The sequence below is a fragment of the Castor canadensis genome, chromosome 1 (genome assembly GCF_047511655.1).
Source record: "Castor canadensis chromosome 1, mCasCan1.hap1v2, whole genome shotgun sequence".
Classification (NCBI taxonomy): Eukaryota; Metazoa; Chordata; class Mammalia; order Rodentia; family Castoridae; genus Castor; species Castor canadensis.
The window spans coordinates 69,287,347-69,314,758 of NC_133386.1; the positions used below are offsets into that span (position 1 = coordinate 69,287,347).

At 31.9% G+C, this 27,412-nt stretch overlaps 1 long non-coding RNA gene across 1 annotated transcript in view; it reads left to right on the forward strand.

The window, feature by feature from the left end:
* The window catches only part of LOC141420757 (uncharacterized), a 99,685-nt gene that overhangs the window by 70,758 nt on the left and 1,515 nt on the right, over positions 1 to 27,412 (forward strand). The window lies entirely within an intron of this gene.

A 27,412-nucleotide genomic window follows, 5' to 3' on the forward strand; every position in this document is an offset into this window, starting at 1 on the left:
AAGACTTTTCTCATTTAATTGATATACATTTCCTTTTCTGGAAAGTATATTTAATGTACTAAAAATGAACTTCAATTCAGACACTTTTGTCTAGAAGATCCTGTTTATATAGTAGAGTCCAACAAATTGAAATAAGAGAAAATATTAAAATAAAAGAGACATGTGGAAATTAATTTTGTCTTGAAATATTGTTGCTCAGCATTGAAGGTACACTATGAACAGATTAAAATACCTTTGATTTCATTTTAAAAAGGGATGATTTTTTTGTTCACCAGATAGAAAAAGTATGGTCACTAATATATGTTACCAAAATTATTAACTGGAAAGTATCTTTAAATGATCTATCATCTCTTTATTACATTAAGACACATGTTAATATATGCATGGATATGTAAATGAATGCTATTTTGTGAAAGTCAGTAAGTGGTTCTATAGTTCAAATAGCTTAAAAATTGTTCTGCTCTTCACAGAGCTCAATGACAGATAAAATCTTTGTAGCTCCCAAGAGATTTGCAAATTTTCATATAAACTGATAACTAATCCTTTCTGTTTATGCCCTTACTTTCCTCAGAAAAATCTTGCACTGAAATATAGGCTATATAGCAATAACAAAGTATTCACTGAACAGTCTCAAACTTTTGTTGTCTCCATCAAATTCCTTATTTAAATGGATAATTTCCTAAAAGTAAGGAGACTAAGATTCATATAATTTGTCAGTTAATAAGAAGAACTTGCTACATTCAAATGTAGGCTGGGTTTCCCTTTCTTTACGTGTCTAATTCACATATCTTCACAAAACAATCCAGTATGAAATATAGCTTCTGTGAGGAAGATCACTGGATTCAAAATGGGAGTTTTATTCTGTTAATGTTTATTAAGTGAATTGTGATGGTTTGTACCACTTACGGGAAGATCATTGTCTACATCAATGTAAATGCAGTATCTATGCATTTACTTGGATCACAGGCAAGAATCTAAGGGAAATAATAATAAATACAAGTCTCTATTTAAATGTACCTGACCAGGTTGAGGAAATGGCCTGACTCCAAGCCACAATAAGGTTGGGAGATGTTTATTATATCACAGGACATAGATTTGTAGCTTTCTTTTACCATCTACAGGGGCATCCCAAAGCCAGAAATTAGAATTGTTCTATGCAACCATCAAGGAGTCATATTCCAGTAAACAGATTCTATTAATTAATTCTATTAATTAATTGGCTTTGATGTAAAGAGACATTTCTAATTTTTAGAACAAAGAAGATCAAGCAAGTTTTTAGAACTACTCATTTATTCCACCTAAGAACTATTCAATTCAGAATTTTGGACACAAATTGGTGAGGATAAGAAGTTGTACATAATAGTTAAAGTACATTATTATTCTAAAATTGATGATTCTATATTTTATTTTATTCCAGAAAATTAGCATATTTTTTGCATGCCATCTGAAAGAATTAGGAAAATTTTCTCTGGTTTACTAAGCAAAATGGCATCAAAATTGATCATTCATCAGAATTATGCAGACTTTTTCATTACACATGGATTAGCAAGAAATTTTGAGGAAATTAATGACTTTTGTTTGACACTGAAGATCACTACTATTTGAAGCCAGCAATTGGATTAAACAAAATGCATAATCACAGAAGGTTCAGATGTTGTCACATCATGAATGTAGAACTGAGGAAAACTATGTAAACCTATATCCTCAATTTTGAGATCCATAGCTTATTTGTATCCAGTAGGGAGAATAGCTTAGAAGAGTGAGATCAACTCCTTCTCTAAAGCACAGGAAGTCTGTCTTTCCATTGTAACTGTGACTCATATAATCCATCTCTCATATTTTTTGAAAATCTAATAGGTATTTTTTAATGAAAATGTTTATAACAACCATAGTTTAACCATTCCTCTTAAATAAGATTCTGTGCTAAAATGGAAATGACTAAGGGATATATATTAAGTAAAATATTCCTCTTAGTATTCCCACTCCACTTACCTAGAGAGTTATGTTTCTGAGTGAAAAGCAGTTTTTTAATTTTCTTGAACCTCTATGGTGGGTGTGGTTAAAGAATACATCCCCCTTGCAGAAAATTCATTCCTCGTACTTAGAATCTGTGCATATGTATGCTACAGCAATGAGGGGTTAAGGGTACCAATCAAGTGACTTTAAGAAAATTATCTTTAAAGAAAAAAAAAAAGAAAATTATCTTTGATCATTTGGGTGATGCAACAGTCCTTGTGAATGGAAGAGGGAAGTAGGACAGTCAGTTTTAGAGTGAAACAATGTGAGAAAGACTCAGTTGTTCATTGCTGGGTTTGAAGGTAAACAAAGAGATCCATGAGCCAAAGAAGGCAAAAAAAGGTGGGAGAAAAAAAAAGTATTCTGTTTAGAACTTCGACCAAGAATGTAGATCTGCTGACAGTGATTTTAGTTCTGAGAGATTCACACCAAATTCCTGACCTCCAAACTGTAAGATAACAAATGCATGTTGTTTTAAGGCACAACAAGTTGTGAAGATTTGTTATAGGGACCAGAGGAAACTGATACAATGGGTGATAGGAGAAGAGCGATGTAATCCGCCTTTTTTTCCCAACACACTGATTTCTTCTCTAAGAGACTGAAGTATTTGCCATAGCCTTTTTATGAATGATTCACTTGACAGCAAGAGAATGTTTTACAGTATGGATTGTCTACTAAACAACCTAATCAAAATATTATTAAACAATTACACTGCAGTAGGCTACTTAATGAAGTGTTTTCAGTGTGGTTTGAGCACTAATAGCAATAGTGTTAAGCTGCTTTGTGCTGTGTATATCAAAGAGCTTATAGTAGTGTGAGTCGACTAAAAGCCGAATAAATCCTGAAGCACCTTTGACAGACAATATGCTTGTGCTAGTCTAACTCTTGTCCTGTTTTGTTATTGTGCATGAAAATGGGAGAAAACATAAAGACTATTGAGAGTTTCCACATGCTGTGGATCATGTTATAATCTCTGCTAACTGGATACTCTCTCACATTCCTCCCATCAGATGATATGTTTATTGGATTCAACTGAACTTGAATCTCAGAATAAATTCAAAACTGTATAATCTAAATTTAACTCTTGAATGACCATCTACATCAGTACCTCCTTGTGAAACAGTGGTACCAATGGTGAATAAAAAAAGTAGAATTGAAGAGGAAACAAAGTACAACATGAATAATCAAGTAAATATAAATATGATGAATGGAGATCTCCCCAGAGGCATTCTTACACTGTGCTTTGACTGTGTTTCAAGTGGAAATTTTCCATCCAGCAATTATATTTTCTTTCTTTTGAGATTCTTCTTTGGTACAGTGTGCCACATTAGAATGTTTCAGTATTATACTTTATTCACCAGAAGCCAACTATTAAGTAAAGAACAAAAATAATACTACACATTAATGATAGTTAAAAAAAATGGAAAAAAGAAATAAAGTTCATGAAATTGTTTTGAAATTACAGAGAAAAGTTCTTACAAGCAGAAAAATAAATCACTTCCAATGGATATATACTTTTCTTTGTCTTGTTGTTTTCTAAAGGAGTGAATCTTTAAGGGGGTGATAATGTAGGGGTACAGTTTGAAAGAGATAATTAAATAATACATTTCAGAAAGTCGCAACTTACTCTAGTCATGACTTGGCATATCCTGTAAGATGGAATAGTAAGTCATGATTTCCCTCTACCCTGCTGAGCCTCATGATATTCCTAGGCCCCTCTTAAGAGATCTGTATCTATTACATTCATTGCACTCACTAATTCCCAAACAGAAGAGCTGTATGCCACACCCACTTCTTGCTATTTATCTGCTATATGAAAGGAATAGGAAATTATTTCTTGGAGGGCTGTCAGTTTTCACTATTTGGCTCTCTCCATCATTGTCTTATGAGATATTAGCATCCTCTCAGCTGCTCTCAGTGCTTTCACTCCTGCCGATCACTGTCTCTGTTTCTACTGCCATCATTTGTCATCTTAATGTTGAGGTATTTTGACAAGTGGATGAATTCCTATTAACTGTGATTATCAGAAGTGGACAAGAGAAGCTGAGGGCAGTGGATGACATACTATTTCACATTTTATTTTTATCTAATTCGTTTCTATCAAGCAGATCTGAGAGTGTTATCCACTCAGCATTCTCCTAATTGGATTATTTTCCCTAATAGTTTCAGTTCTGCTGATGTTTCTTTAAGTCTAGATGACTATTGATGAATGGGCCTTCAGCTGTTACTGTGTGAGACCTTTCCACTTTCAGAGTAGTGGAGGAAAGGTTTTTTTTGTTTATTTTTCAAATCAGATGGAAAGCTCTTCCTATAATTCCCCATAACTGTCAGGCTCAACTTTACTTTTCAAAGTAAATGTTAAATTATAAATTCAATATCAACTTAGTAACATTTTAATTACAGAAATAGTATTAGAGGGATCACACATTATTCATTTATGCTTTTGAAGTTTTCAGAGAAAAAAACACAACTTATTAATGTGGGAATTTAAGATATCTACCTAAATACATTGAATGGTTTAATCTTTCTAGAAGAAAATCAAATTAAACCAGTGAGTTTATTTTTAAATGAATAATAAATAAATGAGTATTATTTTACCTTAACAGATGGCAAGGTCTGAAATATTTTCTTAAGATTTAAAAATATTTATTGTTGCTCTAAGGGATTCAATATTTGAAGTTCCTAAAATATATAATTTCAAACATGAGGAATGACAAAATCCTAATTTATATTTTATATATACATTACCTAAACACAATTAGGACTTGTGTTCTATTTAAGCCACCCTCCACCCTTTCTTAGAATTTGGAACTCCCTGAAATCCCAGTGAACAAAAAAGCTTCCTGATTTCTGAACAAACCTTTAACTTTTTAATGTTTTCCATATCTACCTATCTATCCATCTCTCTATCCGTCTATCTACAATTTCCTAAAGTTTGTTTATAATTTTCTTATGTACTTGTTCTCTTGAAGATCCAAAGTCCTAACCTTTATTTTCTTATGCTCTCATTTTTTAGTTTGTATACACCAATTCCATGTTCTTTTAATAAAATTGACACTTTGATGATGGTCGAACTATAGATAGCGTGTTTCCTAATGGTCTTAAGAGGTTTCAATAGGGAAGTAACTAATTGTTTAGCTTAAAAAATGGTACTGCCTTTTTAGTTGGGCCTGAGGACAACTGCACAAACTCTATTATTTGTATCTTAGCATTCTCAAAATTTATAGCATATTTTATCTTAAAAGCTCTAAATCCACAATTGGCATATCCCAAAAATTATACTCTATGTTGAACCTGTGATTGTAAATGTTAGTTATTTTTAAATGCCCCTGAAAATGACTATACACTACAAAGGGGATAAAGGCAATATTTTTTTCCAGGTTTTGAAATATGAACTTGTTATTGCATATCAATAATTTCTTCTCAATATCATAAGTGCTATTGAGATAGCATCTATAGACCAATAGACTACGAATGGTCTTCAAGGATAACATTCCTTGTAGCTTTTTAGAAGGGTTAGAAGTTTTATGCATTTTTCATAGCTTTACTTTAAATAATCTTAATTTTAGTAAATAAAAAAGAATATGTTCAACTATTGCCATGATAAATTTGAAAAGTAATCTTTATTCCCTGTGGCATTAGAAGATTTGTGAACTTTGCAATTTATATGACCAAATCCAAAATTCTTCAGAAAATTCACAGATACTTCTTATAAAGTTGTCAAGATGGTTTTAATCTACATATAGTGTTGTTTGGCAAAGGAAAATGTGGTACCTCAGAGAAATAGCTCAGGACCAGAACTGAAATCTAGTATAATCTTCTACATAGTTGAAGGGAATTTTCTTTAATTTGTGATGTTTAAAATTTTCAAGTGTATGTCACATGCTGTATTAAAAAATTTTAAACCATTAATTAAATTCCAACTATAGAAAAACAGTGAGAAATTTCCTTGCACTTTGCCACTGATCTTCTACTATGTAAGAATTATTACTCATGAAGTATAATTACTTTCTTCAATGAAACTTATAAGCAAGAACACAAACAAGGTGTTTTCCTAAAGTTATTTATAAAAGCTCACAGCATATTAAAGAAAATACTCTTTTGTGAGTACTGTGTCACTGATTGGTTCTTTTACTCTTCTCATGGATCTGATTTTATGGTGAAGAAAATTTAATTCCTATTGATAATAATGAAATGCAAGTACAGAAGTGTGATCTCTTTGTTCCTAAAATTATTTTGGGGTTTATGTTTGTTTTCATAGGTTTTTCTATAAACTAGCCAGATTTTCTGTTTCAAGTATAGCAGTATTTATTTTTATCTTTATCATTTATGATTGATTGGGTAAATAATTTCTTTTTACTCAGAGTTATTCTAGGAGCCTTTTTTATCATATTGAGATACTTGTCATTGTAAATTCCAGTTCAGAGTTTCTGGTTTTCTCTTTCTATAAATGTCTCATGGAATCCCAGATGTCAGAGGAGATCACATTCACCCCCTCAGTTGCCAAAGAGGTAGCAAAGTCTGGAGATGATAATTTGCTGGTTTCATATTACACAGTTGATGAGTGACAGAGTTGGAAGAGAGCCAGGATCAGAATTCCAGAATTGTAATAAAGAGTCTGTCCCACCACACTGTTTCCATCATTGAGGAACCTTGTTTCCAATGCATTAAATGTCTAACAGTTTTTGTCAGTGTTTTACCTTAAGTGTGCAATGTGCATTGTTCTTTTGAATACTCAGCTGAAGCTGCATTGACATTGATGATTTTGAAGATGTGATGAACTGCTCTGGGAATGAACACCTGAATTTCTTTGTGAGTAAACTCACACTCTTTTTAATGTGGCTTGGAACAGTGCTGCAACATTTTTCTAAATAAACTGACCAAAATTCAGTGTGTTGGGCAGTACTGGGATTTGAACACAGGACTTCATAGTTGCGAGGAAGGCATTCTGAAATTTTAGCTATACCTCCAGCTCCAAAGTATGTTCAGGATATCTCCCAACTACTTCCTTTTATCATTTTCCTGTAGACTCATCTCAGCCTTGAACCTGTATTTGGGAAAGAATATGAATATCAGTAAACTCATTTTTACATGTATGGTGAAAATATGAAATAAGTGACCTATAGAACAGTTATTTGCATTTTGCAAGAATACAGAAAAACTAGAGAGTTTTAAATAAGAATTTTGTAGGAGAGAGGCTCCATTTACTCCCAATGCACATCCTAAATAAATGCTTGGGACAGACAAGCAGGAGGGTCTGAATCCCTGACGGAATGTGTTATACTATTAGCTTTTCACCCTGCTCTCAAAGTAGGACTTTTTTGGTATAATAGAGAGGACTGTTAGTAAAGGAATTTGATATAATAACAGTTTTGAAGAAGAAAAACTCAGATGCATTTTTATTAGTTTTTTGTAGGTATGTTAAAACCATCCTGTTTCTGAAAAAGGTTTGTGTTTGAATATCTTTATTGGTTTTGTTTAGTTAGGTTATGTTTTCACAAAGGAAATTCAATTACTTAAAAATGAAGAAAATTGAATGAATTAGCCCTACAAATAATTTAAAATACTTAATGATAAACACTTAACATGGGTTTATCATTGGACAAGCAGACTGAGTTTCATTTAAAAATTCTACATAATTGTATTTTATTGTTTAGTGTGGGAAGAAATAAATAATTTTATGGATATTCTCTTTTCACACACTCTTTCTACATGAAAAAATTATGAAGAATTGTGACAGAAATTTTGGTGTATATATATATATGGAATTTCACAGTGAAGAAAGAACCAACAACTTTGAAATTATAAGTCATCTTAGTCAATGATGAAATGGTACATTTTGAAATCAGAGTTTTTAAAATATAAAACAGCTGATAGAGAATAGCAAAACTGCCTTTAGTTTCATATCAAGAAAGACTCTAAAAATTTCCCACAGTTTCTACAAGCTCTATGAAAGAATAAAGACATTTGTAAAAGAATTTATAAAAAGATAAGAGGTAGAAATAGTAAAATAAAAAATGAGAATAAAGAAATGAATGCATGCATTGTGCGTACACACATTTATACACACACAGACATATATATATATATATTACATTTTTTTTGTGATGCTAGGGATTGAACCCAGGTCCTTTCACATGCTAGGCAAGTGCTCTCCCAGTGAGATACATCCCCAGCCCCTGGTTTTCTGAGATAGGGTCTTACTGCATAGCCCATGTTAGCCTGGAAACTCACAGTCTTCCTGCCCCAGCCTCCCAAGATCTGGGATTATGGGCCTTTTCCACCATGCTTGGACATATTGTAATATCTGAATTGTGTACTTAACCTCTCTTTTAAACTGGGCTTATTCATAATTATGACTTTATATGCTGTTTTATTGCTAAATTAAAATGAGTGAAAATCTAAAACTAAATACAGAATTGCTTCAGTATTTTTCTGTTAAAATGACCTATGTTAAAATGTCTTTCTCCATTTTGAGGAAGACATAGCAGTTCTGATGGTAGAACAGATTACCCAGCTTCATGGACTATAGGTTCAGGAAGTCTTCTTTAAGATAAATTCTTAATGACTACTCTTTTTATCTCACTATCTTGGTCACAACATTAGATTCAAGATCCTTTGATGAAATACATGAATATAAATGGTTGAGCTTGTACTTCTTTTAATACCACATATTTAAAGAAATAAAAATAAGCTTTGCTAGAAAAACTGTGGGAAAACATTTATGAAGGCAAAGATGCTACTGAATTTCACATTTTGTTCAGTTATATACAGTTATTTTAAAAGTGCTCTTTTGTGTGTACTCTAAAACCACTTCTCTTATGTTTATGCAACACTCAATACATGTGTCTATTTCTAAGAGGCATTGGTGATACTGATGATAACTACAGTTAGTAAGCAATGAACATGTAGCATGTAGCAAGTATGGTGACAAATGCTTTGTGTTGTGAAGTGCTTTACTTAAAATTAACTGGTTTAAGTACTAAGGTCATTCTGTTTTTATGAATGAATAATTGAGACTTGGAGAAATAAAACACTTTCACCTTTGTGACCCAGACAGCATACAGGCTATTTTTGAAGTGAAGTAGATTTTCCATGGCTTTATGAAAATGACAGTAATTTTTAAAACTAAAGAAGTGATCATACTGTAATGAAATTTCATGGATATATCATTTAAACCTGGCTCTGAAGTAAAAATCCATGAAAACTGAATAAATATATTTGAAACTTAGTTTATTTCTCTAATTATGGGCATAAAATTTGTCATTTTTCTATGTCACATTTAGCCAGAACATTCTAATAGTTTTGCTAAAGAAAATTAGAGATATACCAATGATATTTTGGTATGTCTTAACAAAAAAAGAGAGCTAAATCATTTCCTGAAATACATACTTGCTATTATTTGGTAATTTTAGGTGCATTTGTTCATTAGGATACAATTCCAAATGTAAAAGTCAATAAATCACCTCAAACGTTGTATATTTTAGATTGAGTTCTTTATAATATCATGTAATGAAATATTATGGAAATGAATAATTACTATCAACATTGCAGAGTCAGTGTTAAATTCAACATTCTAAAAATGGCTTAGATTAACTTGGGTAATAAAGCTTCTATGCAATTAAAATCTTGTTTGGGGCTTCATAAATCTTGTTACATCCTTACCTTTATATTGTGAAAATTTGTTTTAGTTTGTGAAGGCTGGAGCTAAAACTTTTCTTAATGTACTCTGCTACAAAATCAACATATCTCAATTTTGTCTCTTTCTATGTGTCTATCTGCTTTTAGCATACAAGTTTAGTAACGCTTTTAATTTACAGACCTCTTTGAGAAATCACAAGTTTTCTTAATGAATTTATAGATTTTCTTTCTCAGCTCTCTCTGGAATCACACAGCCTATTAATCTTAGGTGATTTTAGTATCCATATTGACAACATTGAAGATGGGTTTGGTGTAAATGTTATTTCCCTTTTTAATTCTCTTGGCTTCAATTGGCCCATCTCTCAAATGACTCTATTCTGGGAAGAAAGAACCATTTCCAACATAGCATTGACTCTCAGATTTCTATTTGCAAGTAAGATCCTACTGATTATTCTGCATGATCTTTTAGTCTTAGGTATTTTATTCATCTTTGTACTTTCACAAACGATTATTTCTTTAGCACCAGATACTTAATACTCATTTGATTTCAAAATAATCCATCTTTATTATTGACCAAATAATACATATATAATATATATCCAAAATAATTGTTGACTTCCTGTGTCATGTACCACTGAATTATCCATTATAATTTCCATCATACATTCTATAAGGGATGGACTATTTCTACTACAAGTATCCTCTGCTTTGGGAACAAAAAACCTTTTAAGTCACCTCTGACATTACAAGCACATATTTAGCTATGTATTTGAAGTTTACCTCCTCCCTTTTCCTACTGTAGTCAAATAGTGAAAATGTTTTATTGACATTCAAATTTACAAATTTGAATTTGTTTTTTTTTTATTTTCATTTTTCTTTTATTATTCATATGTGCATACAAGGCTTGGTTCATTTCTCCCCCCTGCCCCCACCCCCTCCCTTACCACCCACTCCACCCCCTCCCACTCCCCCCCCCTCAATACCCAGCAGAAACTATTTTGCCCTTATCTCTAATTTTTTTTTTTTTAGGTTTTTTTTTTCTAATTATTATTTTTTTATTGTGAAAGATAACATACATTTAGAAGATAAAAACATATGTACTGCTTTACCAGAATCCACAGTGAATACTTGTGCAAGGGTTTTTTCCTTCAAAGTACCATGACTCATGTGAGCATTATATGTAATGTAACTTTATGTTCTAGGATTTCTTTTTTTTTTTTTTTCATTTTTCTTTTATTATTCATGTGTGCATACAAGGCTTGGTTCATTTCTCCCCCCTGCCCCCACCCCCTCCCTTACCACCCACTCCACCCCCTCCCGCTCCCCCCCCCCAATACCCAGCAGAAACTATTTTGCCCTTATCTCTAATTTTGTTGTAGAGAGAGTATAAGCAATAATAGGAAGGAACAAGGGGTTTTGCTGGTTGAGATAAGGATAGCTATACAGAGCATTGACTCACATTGATTTCCTGTGCATGGGTGTTACCTTCTAGGTTAATTCTTTTTGATCTAACCTTTTCTCTAGTACCTGTTCCCCTTTTCCTATTGGCCTCAGTTGCTTTAAGGTATCTGCTTTAGTTTCTCTGCATTAAGGGCAACAAATGCTAGCTAGTTTTTTAGGTGTCTTACCTATCCTCACCCCTCCCTTGTGTGCTCTTGCTTTTATCATGTGCTCATAGTCCAATCCCCTTGTTGTGTTTGCCCTTGATCTAATGTCCACATATGAGGGAGAACATACGATTTTTGGTCTTTTGGGCCAGGCTCAAATTTACAAATTTGAATTTGTAAATGCCACATTTATTACAAATTTGGCATTTCAATTTTTTGATACAGTAGGAAAGATGTCCTGCATGTTTCTCTACAATTTCATTTGTCTTACAGTCAGAAGATATTGGAATATTTTATATGTTTTTTAAAATCACAATATGCTTTTTCTACACAGGTAAATTATAAGTATTCATCATGTTTTTGTGTGTATGTATATGTTTATGCATTTATTTGCAGCCTGCCATTATGAATACAAGTTTATAGAATTTTAGTAATTTTCCTCAAAATCCACAATAAATAAGTCCAGATGGGGATGAGAACATGATTTATTGAGTGACTATTACTCATTTTCTGGGGTAAAAGTCCTGATATTAATATGAGGTCATCAACAGGGCAGAATTTAATTCTTTCCTCAGTGTATATGGGAAACAATAGTCACTAATTATTGTTAAGTAATTTGTCCCAATTCTACTTTCTTTTAAATAATATGTCTAGCTATCATTTTCCTTCTATTTCTTTTCTTATTTTATTTTAAGGTTCATCCTAAGAAACAGGTAGCAGATACCTATATCAAGTAATTTTCCTTTATTGAAGTCATCTAATATTGCAAATGAAAAATTCAGGATGTTCATGCTTGGAGCTAGCTTTTCCTATTAGTGCAGTCTTTATTGTAATAGTACTGTGGAAGTGCTTGATTTTTATTTGATATGAAGTGTTAAATCATTTATATATATTTGAATAATGTGATAATACTTTCTACTTATGTAAAAACATTTCTCCCTAGAGACTGAAGAACCAATTTCTAATATTTTTTCATTTACCTTTACAACATCTCATTGATGTTACGGACTAATTGGTATTATCTCTATTGATTGGAAAACATTGTGCTTATTATTACTAATATTATTGTGTATAGAAAAAAAAAGACTTTTTAACCATACATAAGCAGACCTTTGGGACTGAAACCAAATCATGAACTGCAAATGCAAAAGATGTGCATTACGTTTGTTTAGATAAATACAGCCAACAAAATATATGTAAATAATCCAGGTTAAAGATTGGCTTGGGTCTAGATGGTAGTGGTAAAGATAATTTGATAGTTGTAGGAGAGAGAGAAAGACAGACAGAGAGACAGAGACAGAGAGATCAGCAAATCCAAAATCTGTAAAGTAGGCTGGTAAGTAGAAATAAAAATAGAATTAATTCAGTCTTGAGTCTGGGTTCTTCAGGGCAGCAGACTGGAAGTGAGGTAGAGTTCCTATATTGTATTCTTGAGGCACATTTCTGTTTTGTCAGGAAACCTCAGTCTTTGTTTTAATGCCTTAAACCAATTGAATGAGACCATATAATGTTAAGGGATAGTCCTGTTTCCTCAAAATATACTGATTGTAAAATATAAATTAACAAAGTATTTACAGCAACGTCTATCCTTTTTGGAAGATATTTTTTAGTTTTTGGTGAAACCAAAACTGTATACCATTGCCCAGGCAAATTGACACATAAAAATAAGTATGAAGGCATGATATGTTAGGAATGATTTTCTAATCCTGACGACATGTTTGGTATATTCACCAATCTGTATGGTTGATTGAAAAATGTTCTTCAGTGCCTGGAGCTGAATGTATCTTCATATCTGTGCTGTATTACTGTGAATTTATGCTTAAAACTCATGTTCTTTGTGAATGTGTAAGTTCCAGTTTATCAGATAAGAACATACAATTGCCATTTTGTCAGTCACATTCATTTATCTTTTGAATATTAAATATTATTCAAGTCATTAGAGAAATTATAGTTAGTAAAATAGATGCAGTCCTGCATGAATTTTACTGCTTAGTCTACATTCCAATTCAGAGTAGTTAGTTACATAAATATGCCTGTGACTGACTCCTAGACACGCTAAAAAATTAATTCAGCAGATTACAATGTATGTTCTTTTTATCATGTATAACATGATACTTTGAAATTTATCATTTCAGAATGATTAAATCAAGATAATTAACAAGTGTATTTCTTCACATGGAAACTTTTTTGAAGACTGGTCACATTCTCAAAGTAATGATTGTGATAGGCTCATGTATGACTTGTGTTTAATGTTTTAACATTGCATTAAAAGCTGCATGGAGAAAGGAGTAGATATACTTATTTAACAAATAACTAGAATTTGCATATCATAGCTGTAGCTTTCTTAATCAGCAGACTTTTATTAGAAATGTTTTAACCAAGGATAATTAGAGACAAAACATCTTTCTAATCTTTATCATTTGTTTATTTTCTCCTGTATCTTAGCCCTAAGTTATCTTTTTGTTGGAACATATACTAATCCTTGCTCACTTGTCACTGATAATGTGTGAACTCCTCTGAATTTTCTCTGATAGCCATCCTGACTACATAAATACACCAGGATTGATGATTACCTCTGCATTTAGTGTCCTAATCCTGCCTTTCCTGGCTTCTGAATGTTTCTGTGGAGCACCATTTATAATTCAGATAATTTCCCATGTGTTCTTACTCACTATGCTTTCAGGTATGCACTTACACTGCTGGACCTAGGAAATGTTTCACACCTATGGTCTTCTTCAGAATCTATTGCCAAGGTATCTTGGAATCGCTGATCTCAGGGGCTGGATTTCTTTTCTATTCTTTTCTGTACTACACAATCTAGATTCTTGTACTGAGAATAATAACAAAAATCTCACTTATGTCAGACATGGATGTGCATGCTTGTAATCAAACACTTGGAAGCATGAGGCATAAGGGTCATGTATTTGAAGTCAGCCTTGGCTGAACAACTAGTGAGGTCATCCTGGACCACGTAACAGTACTCTATCTCAAAAACAAAAGAAAACATAAGAAAATACAAATGAGCAAACAAAAAAATCTCACTAATGGTTATATTTTTCCAGAATAACTGACCCTTTCAGAGGTCCCTGGCATTCATGGCCAGACTAGTGTTGTTTTCAGCACCTGTTTCTGTGTTTTAGACCCAAAGAACTAATTTTCAGGTATGTGTTATCATTATTAACACAAAGGCCTCAGAACAAAAGCAATTAATGGACTGCTTTATGCATTGTCCCTCAGTATTACCCTTCTAAACTATATTGACTACTGCATTCACAGTCAAGAAAGACACAGAATATAAAACTAAAATAGTATAACTACTATTTTGGTCATACCAAATAAGAACCAAAAAAGTGGATTTCAATTAATTTGGGAGCAAATTGTATTACCAGTATGAGAGATGGTCATCAACATCATTAGCTAATATGGGGATGAGGAAAAGGGTAGAGAAGAGTGGAGAGGGGGTTAGACTGATTAAAGTAAAATATATTTACATGTAAAATACCAAGACAAAACCCACGGAGCACTGAGCAGACAAATAGTGAAAGACAGAATGTAAGTGGCCGGCACTACTGCAAGGGGGAGAGTAAATGAAAAGGGTAAAGGAGGGTGAATATGGTTGCTGTGTTTTCTACACATGTATAAATATGGAACATTGAAACCTGTTGAAGTCATTTTAAGAAGGGGAGGTGGGAGAGGGAGAATAATGGAGGGAATGAACCAAATCAAAATAGTTTGTATGCATAAATGGAAATATAATGAATCCACCTGTGAAACTATTATACCCTAATAAAACATTAAAAAAAGAAATCAAATACATAATTAAACCACAATATTACACAACTTCCCAGCTATAATCAAGAGAATGAAGAGCAGAAATTGAAGCCCTCATACTCTGGCAGTGAGAATGTAAAATGGTGCTCCCCCTTTGGGAAACCATCAAGCAGTTCCTCCAAAGGTTAAAAAGTTTTCACATAACCAACTAATTCTAATCATATGTATATATTCAAGAGAATCATGGATATGTAATACTTGTGCACAAATGTTCATAGCAGTATTATTCATCAGAGCTAAAAACCAAAACAATCTACATGCTTATCAATTGATGAGTGTATAAATAAATATGGTATATCCATACAAAATAAGTGGAATTGTGTGATAGAGCCATATAATTTGACAATAAAAACTAATGTAGTACCAGTACCTGGCAGGACATGGATGGAATTTGAAAACATTATAATAAGTTACAGAAACTCATTACAAAATATCAGATGTGTATTTCCATTTACATTAAATGTTGGACAAAGGAAAAATAGAGACAGAAAGTAGATTGCTTATCTAGAGATTAGGAGGGAAGGAGAAATAGAGAGTGAACAGTAATTAGTATGTGGATTCTTTTGGTGGTGATAAAACATTATAAAACTCATTTTGATGATTGTTGCAGAATTCTATAGCAAAAGATATCAAATTGTAAATGTTAAATATGTCAACCACATGACATGAATTATGTATCAATAATCTATGCTAAAAGGAAATATTAATAGTAGTATAATTCAATTTCTCTACAAGTAAGCTTGTGATATTATTGTCATATATTTAATTTTACATATAATGCATATATGCATTTAATAAAAGAAGCAATTAAAGGAATAAATAAGATGTTATATATAGACAGATTTTATTTTATTCCTAACCAATTTCTTGTTATCTATTAGAAACTACACAGACACACAATTTTTTGAAAGCCCCTTAATTTTCTCTGTGTTTTTTTTCTTCATACATCATTGGAATCCAGGTATTCATAAAACTAAATTTCTGTGGGCATTCATTTGGTCATAAGAACTGTGAAAGGTACTCCTGGTACAGAATGAGGTTGCTTGTGTCTCCCAGGACAGTGATGAACAACCAAATCATATAACTAACAGAGCTAAAAGTATATTATTGAAGTAACATTGAGTAGGATTTAGAAGAACTGACTCTTTTCTGCTTTTCTTTTCTATGCTTGACAGTGTAATGCTTGGCCAAATCATTCAAATTCTGTTGGCTTCTATTTCCTGACAACCAACTAAGTAATCTACAAGTTTCCTTTAAACCTAACATTCTTTGATATTTTACCTTGACATCTTTCTACTCTTGATAACTTGGATAGTGTTTATTCTTGAGTCATTGGTAGGACTGTATTTTTATGCTTCATGATTGACTTTTGGACTTTACCAAATATTGCCATGTGATAAGAATTCTTTCTAAATTTAGCTTTAAAATGGGTTTAATACATAGAAATATTTGAACTGTATCTTCACATAATAGGTTTAAGATATTCACATATTATCTCAAACCTAATAACTTCCCTCCAATTTTACTGCCAACACTTTAGGATCAGCATTATTTTCAATTGCTTACAAAGAGCAAAATGATAAACATTACTCATTTTGATTTATTAACTAACACTTGGAAGAATAAACAAATTCCTAAGACATAATTAAATCTGTGAGAACATTCCATTTTTAGTTCAAGTGAACCATATCCATTTTTACTTTCTGTCCTCTTTTTAAGGCAGTCACAAACATGACCATGATAGAATTTTAATTCATAAAAATATTTAAAAATAAAGTTTTAGATTATATTCAGACCAATTTCCACGTATAGTGAAAACTTTTGCCTTGTGACAGTGGTTCAACAGTAGAATGATTTCTTGTACCTTTACTTCTGTCATTTGGGTTATAGTTTTCTGACTTGTTTACAATGATGAGATTGGCATAAATACTTAGAATGGTTCCTAGAGAGAAAAAATGGTAACATTTGATTATATCTTTTATTCAATTATTAGTTGCATAGTTTAAATTAGTCAGACAAAAGTCTTTTCATTGAAGCTATTGAAGAAAACCTAGGTGACTGATCGGAACCTTCTTACTGAACCAACAGATCCCAGACAGTTCTTTTCCTCATGTTCCGAGGTTCATCAGACCATCTGTCCATTACTGGCTAGTTCCCAAGTGGACATTTACACAATCATTATCATCATCATCACAGTCATAATAATCACCACCACCATCACCATCATCATCTCCTCCATTACTGAGCATTAATGTAGGAAGTTATTATGGCAATGCATTGAAATCTGTATATAAATTAAGTAGGTCTTAGTCACTCAATATTTACCCTGTTAATAATGGTTGAATAAAGTCCAATGAAACAAGTGTATAACCAAATGAAATTTTAAGTCACAATGTATTAAATTGTTCCTCTAGCAACTTAAATTTGTTCCCAAATCCTATAAAATTGATATGTTTACATATATAATTATGATAGTGGTTATCTGTACAAGGAAAAAATCTTGATTTTTTTCACAATTTTCTGTTGATAACAGTTGAAAAAAAAGGTTTTATTCCAACTAAGAGATATAGCCAAAATGAAAATAACAGCTCAAATACAGTAAGTATGAATGTGACTTACCTCATTAAAAAATTTTTAAACTTTAGGCTTATAATACATAGTAAAGACCCTGGATCAGTAAGTAAAATGCCCTTATTCAAACTCTTCCTTATGAAGCTTTCAAGTTACTTAATTTCTTCAAGACATAGTTATATATTTATAAATAGGGAACAATAATACAATCTAACTTTTTGGAATTTTTATTAATCAAACTGAATTGAGATGCTATGTATATCTTGCCCAAACTATATACTTTACATATGCTAGTGATTGATTTTTAATGAACGCTTTTGTTAGGATGCAAATATCAAGGAAAAAACATCCCTTTATTTAACAAAAGTCAAGTCCGTACAGGAGAGAATACACATGTGGCTGCATGTGATTAGCATTTAATAGGTGGTTAACATTTACTAAATCACTGAGAGTGCTGTCTCAGGCAGTGTTTGGCTCACAGCATGTGTTAGGTTTTCTTGAATTAATATAGAAGAGTTAGCTGTCTTTCTGGAAATAACAATATCTGTATTGTAAAAATGATATCAATTTATGTTCTTAAAATCTTAGTGATAAATGATATCATATTTATATTATTATTATGATTTCAGTTTTCAGAGGCATGGTATAAGTTTCAAAGAGTAAAAGGAAATTAAAAATGCAGCAAATTGTCTAGAATAATATTCTGAATTAATTTTCTTAGTTTCTTCTGTTTTTTATAATGTAATATAATCATTCACCCATAAATGCATGTAATGAAACTTGTTTATACTAGTCCTGCATTTTTAAGACCCTATTTGAGTATTCAAATTATGGTATTGGTAATTTTATTCACAATATTATGAGTAAAAAACATATTTCTCATATATCAAGAACTGGTATAGAAATTATAAATCCTACCAAATATCAATTAAAATTGCTTAGCTTCCTAAAATGATAATTTCCTGATGGGAAGTTTCCATGAGGAACATTTAAGTGAATCTGCAAAGAACTACCTATTATGTTATTCAGTGAGCTTCTACATAGTATGTCCTTAAACATTCCCTATAGAAATATCTGATTCTCCAGAGAAACTTATAGGTTTTGTTATACATTTTCACAGAGCTCAACATATCCAATCTCATTATCTCCAAATTATTAATAACTGGTTAGAGATATGGACTGAGCTGTACTCTCTACTCCTAAACTCATATTTATATCCTAATATAAAATATGACTGTATTTGGAGATTTGTTTTTTAGGCATATAATTAGGTTAGTAAGATATCACAAGGGCAGGGTCCTAATCACCTATGTCATATGCCTGGTATTTTCAAAGCTGAAGAAAAGACACAAAGCATTCTCTCTCTATCAATGCACATAGGAAAAAAATGCCATGTATGGACACAACAATAAGATGGGTGTCTATAAGCCAGGAGGAGAATTCTCACCAGGAACCAAATCATCCAGGATTGTGATCTGGGACTACTAGCCTTCAGAATAATTATATAACATTCTGTCATAAGTGATCCAATCTATGGTTATTTTGTTATGGCAGCTTTAGGTAACTGATACAGATGGGGGCATTAAAGAGAATTTTGATACTACCTACTATTCTCAGCACCATGATGTCTTCTTCCCTCCTTTTTCACTGTTCTCCATCACATTTTACATTGAAAAATACATATTTTTAAAAGTGCCCTTTAAAATGGAATGTTTGAATGGTGTAAGACAATTAGTAGGGATGGACACCAAATTTTGTGTATCCCTGGATCTTCCTCTGCTATCCTGGATAAGTAATAGCAGTTTTCAGATTATTGGGTGCTTGTGAGACTAGTGATCATATAAAGAACTTAGTGCCTGAGACATGTAAATTACACACTATGTTGATATTATTAGCTATTGTTACTTGGTGAAAATAATCCAATTACCTCATGTATTCATTCTTAATAACTTCTGTGATTGCATTTATCATATAAAGATATGTTGGTAGGGAAACTCTATTCTGGACTTTCTGTTGTTTTTGTTTTTTTCTCTGATTTTTCCTGCACTATGGCCACTCTTACTATAAGCAATGTAGATAATATCATTCCTCTTCTAAAAACACACATTGCACCTTAATGCTTAGGCAGATGAACGACATTGTTAAAATCATGGACTTTAGAGCCAGAACATCTAGGTTTGAAACCCATGTCTGCTACATGCTAGCTGTGTGAGCTTGGATTGCTTAATTTCTTGGTTCTCATATTTTTTAGTCCATAAAACAAAGGTGAAAATATTACTGACTTCTTTGAAAAGAGTAAATAAATTAGCACATTTAACAAACTTTGAATCATGACTAAAGTATAAGAAATATAAATATTAGTTACTATTTGCAGGGAAAAGTCCTCATGCTTTCTTATATGACTGCTTTGGAAAGCATTTTGTTAATTTACTTCTGCCTAAATCTCATTAAATTTATTGAATAACACACTTTTTTAAAAAATGTGATAGTTCCACTTTATAGGAGTTACTGACTAAATGTAATTATTTAAGAAAAAGGAGAAAATAAAAAAATTAATTTTATTCTAATTCATATCTATGATATTGCCAAGTTATAATGTTTGCTAATGAATTATTCCAGAATAATGGAAAATACACAGCAAGAGCCTTAGTCTTTGCCAAATTCTCAGGGAAAGCAATTTGAGTTCTCTCTGCTCTGTGAAAGTATTTAGGATAAGGGCCTTTGCCCTGTATAACCTCAATTGAGGCTCTGCTCAAGTGCATTTTCTAAGCATGATCTATGTTGGCCTTCCTTGATTATGTTAAATGAATTCCAGTCATCCCTCTGGCCTTAATGTTACTTATTGAAAAGAAAGTGACCTAATGGTCATTGTGAATTGTGTTTAATTGCATTTATTACAGCTTGTATATAATTTGCAATTATTTGGGGTTTTTATTGTTGTTATTACTATTGTTGCTTAGAGTAATTTAAGGAACAGGCTCTGCCATGTGAAATGACATAAAATCACCCAGATGTTATTTTCTGTCCTAGGGGAAAATGATAGGAGGTAGGAAAAGGTGAGGGAGAGGGGAAGAAGGTTTACTACACAGTAAGAGGAAACAAATTAATTGGTAAAAAACTAAGCTTCATTAAGATTTCTTATAGTAAAACAAAGTTGGTTAAGAATGATACTTATTTGAGGAAAAGGAAAAAGGTAAAGTAAAGCATTGATGGCTCAATATTAGTCAAGTGGGATGGGAAATATAATATAGTTTTTCCTACCTGCACATGAAATTAAGAGAAAATCACTATGCATAACATCCTATTTTAAAATATTACATTTTAAAATGTTTTAAGTTTTTAATAATAAAAGCTTTTAGTAACTATATAGTCATCATTTCTATCACATCTTGTTCATTGCTACCATCATTTGTTTAATTTTCTATTTCATGAAGAAGTGAAATAACTGTTAAATTTATAGGAAAACAGGAAGCACACTGATGGAATATCATTACTCTTATGAGAGTTTTGGGTATCAGTCACAGGCTTTCTTAGGTGAAAGGGTCAGTTATGTGCACAATATGACTGAAAGACAAAGGAAGAAAACTTGCCCACAAATAACTTCAACTTTTTAAATAATCTGTGTACTGTAAGGTAGGGCTAGTTCTATTATGTTGAATTGAGTACTATGAAATACCAAAAGTTAATAGTCATTTAAAAGCCTGTGCATTGTACAAGGTCTATTCCTTTTAAGAGAATCTCTCAAAGATTATCCAGATATGCTGACATTACCATTAAGATTAACTTTATGCTGTTTTGCTTGTGATTATCTATACATTGAATAATTCAGCTTTGCAAAACTCAAATTTTATCTACAATTAAATTTTCAGTCAAATGTAGTAAACAAAGAACATGAAGTTTGAGTAGTGAACAACCATTTTGTTAAAACATGACTTGAATTTTAGAATATTATTATGCTGAACTTCAGATTAACTAAATTTGCTATTGAATTCACCACTTTAATCATTGACCAAACATTTCTAATGGTTTTGATGTTCTACTCTCAATGGATAATAGATAATCATGACAATATATAGAATTTCAGAGTAAATTAAATAATATAAAAGTTACTAATAATTTCATCATTAATCAATTAGTACATTTTTACTATTGTTGTGCCTGGGATACATTGCGACTCTTCAATTATTTCTTGACAGTTTTATGATTTTACTGTTATCAAAGAAAATGCAATTTTGAAAACACATAAAAATTGAAATAGACAGGATAGACTGTCTATATCCTGCTTTTTTTACCCAATACACATTGTGTATATTGCTTCATGTTAGCTATTTTTTCCCCAGATGCCATGTGATAGGCTGTAACATTTGATCATATGTACATTATTATTTTATTCAACTCTACATACATTGATAAATATCAATTTTATAAATGAGTAAGTGCTATTATGAATAATGTTTTGATGAGCATTATTTCATATATATTATTATTATCTTCTTAGGGTAGAATTATATGAATGAACACAAATGTTTTGAAATATTGTGAAAAAATATTTTTAATGACTAAAATGTATTTGATGCAGGAATGTAGCTCAGAACTGTGTAGTTCAATGTGGATTTTTTTCCAAATAGACACTGTATGAATTCTTGCAGTATAGATCCCATAAATACCCCATCTTGGTGACCTATGTTGGCAGCATATCTTCCATTCTGCAAATTACAGTCTCCTTATTTTCATTCATGTAATTGTTTATGTTAAATTTAATATGCTTCAAAATGTCAAAGAATGTTCACCAACCCTTATTGCTTGGTAATATTTATCTTCTGCACCATCCTCCATTTATGGGAAAACATCACTTTTTATCTAACTTAACTAACATGAAAATTTATAGATTTACACATGCTGTTTGTTTATTTGCGCTACCTATTTCTGTTTTATGAGTCAATATGAGAGAAAAGGAAGTAAATATCAGGTGAAAGTCTATAATGAATTAAATGTCACAAATTTTAGGTAACAGTCAACTCAGGAGAGATAAATATAGAGTACTATGGGCAGTAACATTTATGGTGGTTCTACTACTCACAGAACAAAAGTGTACAGTGCTAACTCTTACCAGCTCAGAGCTTGAAGTAGCACCCAAAGCATGACAATAAATATACCTTATAATTTTGTTCCTAATGATGCAAGTACATTCTTTTATCCACCTATACATAGTCATAGTCACATGTCTCTACTTATATCTATCTGTTACCCTTTAAGGAAACTACTTCTGAAATAAATGATTACAAATTCATATTGTGAAGTTCATTTATGAACAGAGTATGCTTGCAAAAATATTTGACTGAAAGTACCAATAACATATGAGGGCTCATCCCACTGAACTCTTGAAAGAATTATTTTTTATAACCAGTTAGTTTTGTTGTATTTATTTGGTTCAACTTGAGATACAAAAACAATAAAAGTCAAAAAGTATTTTCCTAGTGACTGCTGCTGGGATTGAGAGTTTTTTGTGTTTATTAGCTATTGACATGCATGATTGGTGTGATTGTGGCTTTACTCTTTGCTCATGTGGTAATTAAGGTTTTGCTAAAATGTATGGTATAAAGCTCATCCACAGTTAAGAATGGTCACTTGTACATTTGCAAATCTCATTTAAAAATTGTTCATAATATAGAAATAAATAATGCTATGGATTGCGTTTAGTTAAATTTATGGAATTTTTAATGTTATTAAATGTTAGAAGAATCTTTTGCAAGCCTAAGAATAAATCTAGATCTCACCAACTTGGTTTATTTTTCTTGCTTCTAAGTTGAAATTTTTGACTCTTCCCACTCAGTAGTCAACGAGACATTCTTCACACCTGAAAGTTGCTTAGATATTAGCTTTGTGTTCAAGGAGTTACACATTTTTTCTTTTTCAAATAGGAATTCTCAACGACAATCAAGAGGTCACTTATAAATCATTAATACAAAATATTGTGGTGCTGGGTGTGGTGGCTGACACTTCTAATTCCAGATACTTGGGAGTTGGAGACAGGGAGATTGCTATTCAAGGCGAACCAGGGTAAAGAAAAAGTTAGTGACATCTAATTACAAGCCTGGTATGGTGGTACATGCCTGTCATCCAAACTACTTGGGAGGCAGAGGCAGTAGGTTCATGGTCCAAGGCTAGACAGGAGAAAAAAAGCACAAGACTGTATCTTAAAAAATAACTAAAAGCAAAAAGGACCTGAGTAATGACCCAAGTGATAGAATGCTTGGCTAGTGATCACAAGGCCCTGAATTGAAATCTTAGTCCTACCAAAGAAAGAAAGAAAAAAAGAAAAAGATTGTGGGTTTGATTATCATTGCTTATAATTTTTTTAAAATAAGAGGTTTGAATGGTTCTCTAAAGTAATTAAAATACAGATTAAATTTCTTAAATTTTAGTGGTAATAATATGGTTGAACTCACTAAATTCAGTCTCCTTTGCATTTGTTCTACAATTTCTTTTTAAAAAGTCCCAACAGTACTCTATGGATTTTAATTTTGCATTTTCCCCATAGAAGAATAACTCTTATGTTACTAGATTCTTTGTTTTTAAATTTAGATATATATTCTGGCAAATAAAAAGCTATAACCATAGAAAATTTCAGTTAAGTTATATCTCTCTAGATTCTATATTCAGAAAAATTAGCTACCTTTAGAAAAACATAGGAACAGAAAAGTGGTCAGAAGGACACTTACCATTACACATTAAAATTTTCTCTATCATATACCGTTACAGCAAAGGAATGTTGTCAGGAGTGACCTCTAATTACATAGTAGTGGGAATTGTTCTGAATAAATTAAATAAATGTACAGAACTTCTACTTCCATGTGTTTCCTATTTAGCATTTTACCTTTCCTTCAAAAAGAACTGTTTTAAACTTATTTCATACTTGAAAATAACAAATTTTCAATAGACTTGGTGGCCTATACCTGTCATCCGAACACTGGGAAGGCATAAGCAAGAGCATCCTGAGTTTGAGGTTACATAACAAAACTCTGTCTCAACAAAACAACCAACCAGACAAAGAAAACAACAACAAAAACAGCAAAAGTTTCAAAACTTCAAAAACATAAAGTCTGAAGTCATAAAATACCATCTTTGACATATCTTTTACACACACACACACCCCACATACACAAACACACACACACACACACACACACACACTACTGAGCACTTCCGACCAAAGGTAAAAAGAATGAAGAAACCATAGTACTTTATGACTTTAACACATTTGTGTTTAGGTTGAAAATATTGTGCTTACTTTTTAAGCTTAGTGCCATTTAAGCATGAAAACACTATTGAAAGAAATGGGGGAATCCATATATTTGTAGGAAGGAAGCAAGAAAAAAATAATCTGCATGTTAGTGGTGTAGTTGCCTTCAATGTCATTTGATAAATGATTTTTTTCAACTTTCTTGTTGCTTTTTGTATTGTTGAATTAGAGAATGGGGTAGTGGTGTGTATACAGTTTGAAGTAAGAGAAACCTGGTAATTGAGACAATTTTAGCAGGCTACCTCACCAATGTTGGAAAAATCCCAGTGTCTCAGGTTTATATACTAGTACCAATATCACCTCTTCAGCAGTCTTGGGTTCAGGACCTCCCCTCCTCACCCCACAGGGGATTTAAGCTAAAGTCTCTGATCCTTACAAAGATGCCTTCCTCTAGGTTACTGCAGCACAGTTGATTGCACTCTCCTTAAGGGTGTCTTTTAATTCAGGGTCTCTGGAACTCTTCTTCTTGAAAGCTTACATATGCATTTTAAAAACATTTCTTATATTTTACTCAACTCTTCTAGAATTCACTTTATTTTATTTAAGTCTCATCTTATTTTTGTACCCCACAGACTTGAATCTTTTTGTAACATTTTCAGAAAAGAAATTATCTTGGTCTTTTGGCCACTACTTTCATCCACCCATCCATTTAGAATATGAGGAGCATTGGTTTGGTCACATCATTTCCATTAGAACAAAAGTTCAAATTTAGTTTGTGAATCTGCTTTGAGCAACAACATAGAATGCCTACAAACCAGGTGTTTACTAGAGAATAAAACTTTTTGCCTACTTGGAAGAAACAATGTTTAAGACAAATGCATAAAAAGTAATTCAATGTTTTAAAAAATTCAAAACTTTGCCTAAAGAATCTTAGACAATCAGCAAGTACAAATTTGAAACTCATTATTTTAACTCTATTGCTTTTACTGCATTTGATTTGAGATCAGTCTCTTGAATTGCACTGACAGATACTATAACAACAGCTGCATGGAATTATTTATTTGAATTATAGGAAGGATGCTGAGGCTATTTTCTATAGGATGACTCTGTTTGCCTTTTATGAATATGCAAGAGAAGTGCTGCTCAGAACTCTGTGCCAAGATAATTTTCACTTTTGCTGAGTAACTTGTTTATTGTTTCTCACAGATTATTAATCTTATAAGTGATTAGGAGATTATTAATCTTATAAGTGATTAGGTTTTCCTTACAGAAGGCAAGTCCATAAAGAAGTCAAACTTTAATTTTTAGACTTTGTAAAATGCATTTCTTCACTACAAAAATCTCCGTATATTTTGAATGCATGTTTTATTTAAACAATGTATTATTCTCTTAATATTTACAAATACTTCAACTACTGCATGAAATAGAGCATATGGAAATAAAACAAAAAATTTGAGTATATTGAGGAAGTCTTATTTTAATCAATGTACATGTCTAAGTTTATCGACTATGTTTCTGCATTAAATCTCTCTCATTTTTTTTTCTCTGTACCCATCTCAGCTAAGTATAAGAATGAGAGTAACTTGATTAGAAAACTTAAAATGTATATATGAATTGCTAAAAAATAATCTAAAATCCTCCTAGACATACTTTTATTTTCTTTTGTTTTTATTGTTTTACTGGGGGGGTACATTGTGACATTTACAAGAGTTCTTAGGATATATCGTAGTGGAATTCACCCCCTCCATCATTCTCCTTTATCCCTCCTCCCCCATTCTTGGAATAGTTTCAATTTTCCATTTACATGCATACATAATAATTCCAACTCAATGTTTCTTATATCAACCATGTACTCAAAGTTTAAAAATTTACCAAGCACATAATTCAAGATGAGCATCAGAATATGTTTACCATGCTGTGACTTTACTGTGAAGATATACTGGGTCATTTGGTGGTTTAAATAGGAATAAGTTTGTCTAAGAAATTCTTGAATTTTGTGGCTTAAGGCAAATGGTTTTTCACCTCCCATGTCCCTGGAAACACACTTTTTTGCTCAGGGTTTTTTCATTGCTGCTCCAAAGGAGAAGAAACAAGACTAGTGCAGCAGACCTGGTAGAGCAAGCAGAGCAGCATGGTTTGTTTCTAGAGTGCTTCTTGGTATATTATTGGAAATGAATGACTCCTCTGAGAGAAAATGGGGAAAATCAAGAGGAAACACTGTGAATCTTTCTTCAGAAAAATTAAAAATAGTTTATTTTCTGTCAAAATTAATTTAATTGAAAAGTAGAAAACACGATTCTTCAATTCCACTTTAGATTACAAAAAAAAATGGTAACTGGTTTCCTTTGTAATTGTCTTTATTACTCATGCTGCAGTTAGTTTAGCCTAATCCACCTCTCCCTTATTACAAGAACACATATTGCAAAGCAGAGAAAAAAGAATGCTCATGTGTTGAAAAATTATTACATATGAAATTACCCATGGTCTACACCTAAATACTTTT